The sequence below is a fragment of the Mauremys reevesii genome, linkage group 12 (assembly GCF_016161935.1).
Source record: "Mauremys reevesii isolate NIE-2019 linkage group 12, ASM1616193v1, whole genome shotgun sequence".
Classification (NCBI taxonomy): Eukaryota; Metazoa; Chordata; order Testudines; family Geoemydidae; genus Mauremys; species Mauremys reevesii.
Window position 1 is genome coordinate 44,318,225 of NC_052634.1, and position 2,699 is coordinate 44,320,923.

Sequence of the window (2,699 nt, forward strand, 5' to 3'; positions counted from 1 at the left end):
TGGGCGGAGGGAAGCACCATGTACCAGAGGTTCTGAAGGGGGAACAGGGACACCCACACACCAGGTGTCTTGCAGCAAGAGCTGCGGTCTTGATTTACACAGGGCAGTGATGGGGAATTAACCACGTCCCTTGCGGAGCTTGTTCCACTAGATAATTAGCCTCACGGTTAAAAAATGGTAATTTCCAGTTGGCGTTTTGTGACATTGACTGCAAACCAAGGGGGTCATGTTCAACCTTTGTCTGGTGAATTAAAGAACCCTTTCAAATCAGATATTCCCCCCTCTGGGAATTTTTAAAACTGTGTATTTAAAATCAGTGACTAAATCCCCTCTTAACCTCCAGTCAATGAAATCAATTGAGTTTCTTCAATCTCTCGCTGTAGACAGAAGAGACCAATGCACATTTTCCTTGTTTTTAAAGGCAAAATTCCTGATCTTTCCAAGGGGATCTTCTGCTTCAGCTGTCAGTTTGGGGAAGGATTTGGCTTCCTGGGCTATAATCTGCCCGCTGGGTTATAATCTGCGGTCTGAAGGGTCAAATTTAGATGAGGCCATTAGTGCTGCCCCCGTGTGGCCGGAGATGGGAGCTCACAAGCAGAGTTGAAAGCTGGAGCTGGAACGGACCTGGCTGGACACGTGGGGCACAAAGGCTCGCATGGGATCCTCGCTGTGCAGCAGGAGGCGGAGGGAAGCTGATTGTCAGGGGTCAGGGCTGCACCCTGCCAGGCTGACCCGGTGTCTGTGCTAAGCTCGGCATCAATCAGGTGACTCTGGGAAGTTCGGGGTCCCCAGGCTCCCACAGGAGGGTGAAGCAGGTCACCCCTGGAGCAGGTTAAAGCTGCAGGGTGACAGTGGGGTTGCTGCCGCTGTGAACAGCTGCTGTAGCACCGCCTGGGCAGGACAGGGAGAGCCAGTTATACCCCCCCCCCCAGCCTGTATCGGGGGATGGGAGCGCTCACACCCTGGGGACCCACCCACCAGAGATCTACTGGGGGGGAGAGTGGCACCCACACACCCAGGATCTTGTAGGGGGGGACAAGGGCATCCACACTGGGATCCTCTGCAGAGGGACGGACACCCACACATCCAGGATTCTGTATGGGGGGCAGAGGTACCCGGACACCTGGGCGGGGGATGGGCGGCACCGAAACATCCGGGATCTTACCTGGCAGGACAGCGGCGCCTGCAGCTCGACATGAGACGGGGGCGGGGGAATCAGGAGCATTTCCCAGTCCCAGGCTGTCCCCGTCTGGCCAAGGCACAGAGCTCACAAGCAGAGTTTAAAGCTCCAGCTGCCAGACAGCAAAACAAGCCTGGCTCCGTGGCTGGTGCCTTTGATCCCAGCTCCTGGGGAGGCTGAGGCTGGCGGATCACTTGAGCTCAGGAGTTCTGGGTTGTAGGGGGCTGTGCCGATCAGGTGTCCGCACTAAGTTCAGCATCAATATGGTGATCCCTGGGAAGCTCAGGGTCTCCAGGTTGCCTAAGGAGGGGTGAACCGGCCCAGGTCGGAAACAGAGCAGGTCAAAACTCCTGTGCCGATCAGTAGTGGGGTTGTGCCTGTGAGTAGCCCCTGCAGCGTAGCCTTGGCAAGACAGTGAGACACGGTCTCTTTTAAGACACCTCCCCCCCCCGCCGCAGAGCCTGGATGGGGGATGGGAGCACCCACATGCTGGGGATTCTGACTTGGGGGGAGGGACGCCCCCCTGCACACGGATCTTGAAAAGCGGAACAGCGACACCCACAGAGCCTGGATGTGGCAGGGGAACCACACATGGGAGCTAGTTCATGGGGTGGGGGACACACCCATATGCTCCGTTGCACCATTCTTAATGAGAAGAACGGGGGCATCCGCACAACACGGATCCTTAATGGGTGGGGGGACACCCACACACTCCACTATTAACCAGGAGGGACAGGGGCACCAGACACCCCCAGTAGCGTGGAGAACACCCACATCCACCGGATCCCTCATGGGGGGTAAGACAGAGGGGATTGTAATGGGGCCCAGCGCACCCACGCACCAGGGATTGTTAAGGGTTGAAGGAACAGGGACACCCACACACACTGAGATCACATCATTGGAGGAACGCAAACCCTCCACAGAAGGACCTGGTCTCTTCTATGATGGCAGCCCAGCCTGGGTGAGTCAAAGTCTCCTTTTATACAGGCACGTCCCAGAGATCCTGACTAGGGGAGAGAGACACCCACCCACCAGAGATCCTTAATGGTCTAGGGTGCACCCCCACACCAGGGATTCTTATGGGTGGGAGGAATGGAGACAGCCAGACACACTGAGATCACTTCCTCCCAGGAGCCTGGGCCAGACAGGGAGACACAGTCCCCCTTTACAGATCTGCCAGACAATCTTCCTCCCACCCCCTCCACACAATGTTCTTATCTGGAGGTGAAGCCAGGGAAACCACATGGAGGATTCTTATCTGGGGAACTGGTGGGACCCACTCACCACCAGAGATTCTTAAGGGCAGGAGGAACAGGGACTCCCACCTCTGTAGCATGGGGGTGGGTCGCCTGCTGGGATCATCTGGGCATATTTCACCTCGTCAGTTCCCTGCCATTGCCTTGGGGGCCCCTTGTTCGCTGCCTCTGGTACCCAGTTTAGCCTCCTTCCTGAGGGCTGAAACGCTTTGATCTATCTAAGGTCTGTGGGATCAATGTGTGTCATGGTGTAATTCTGTGTT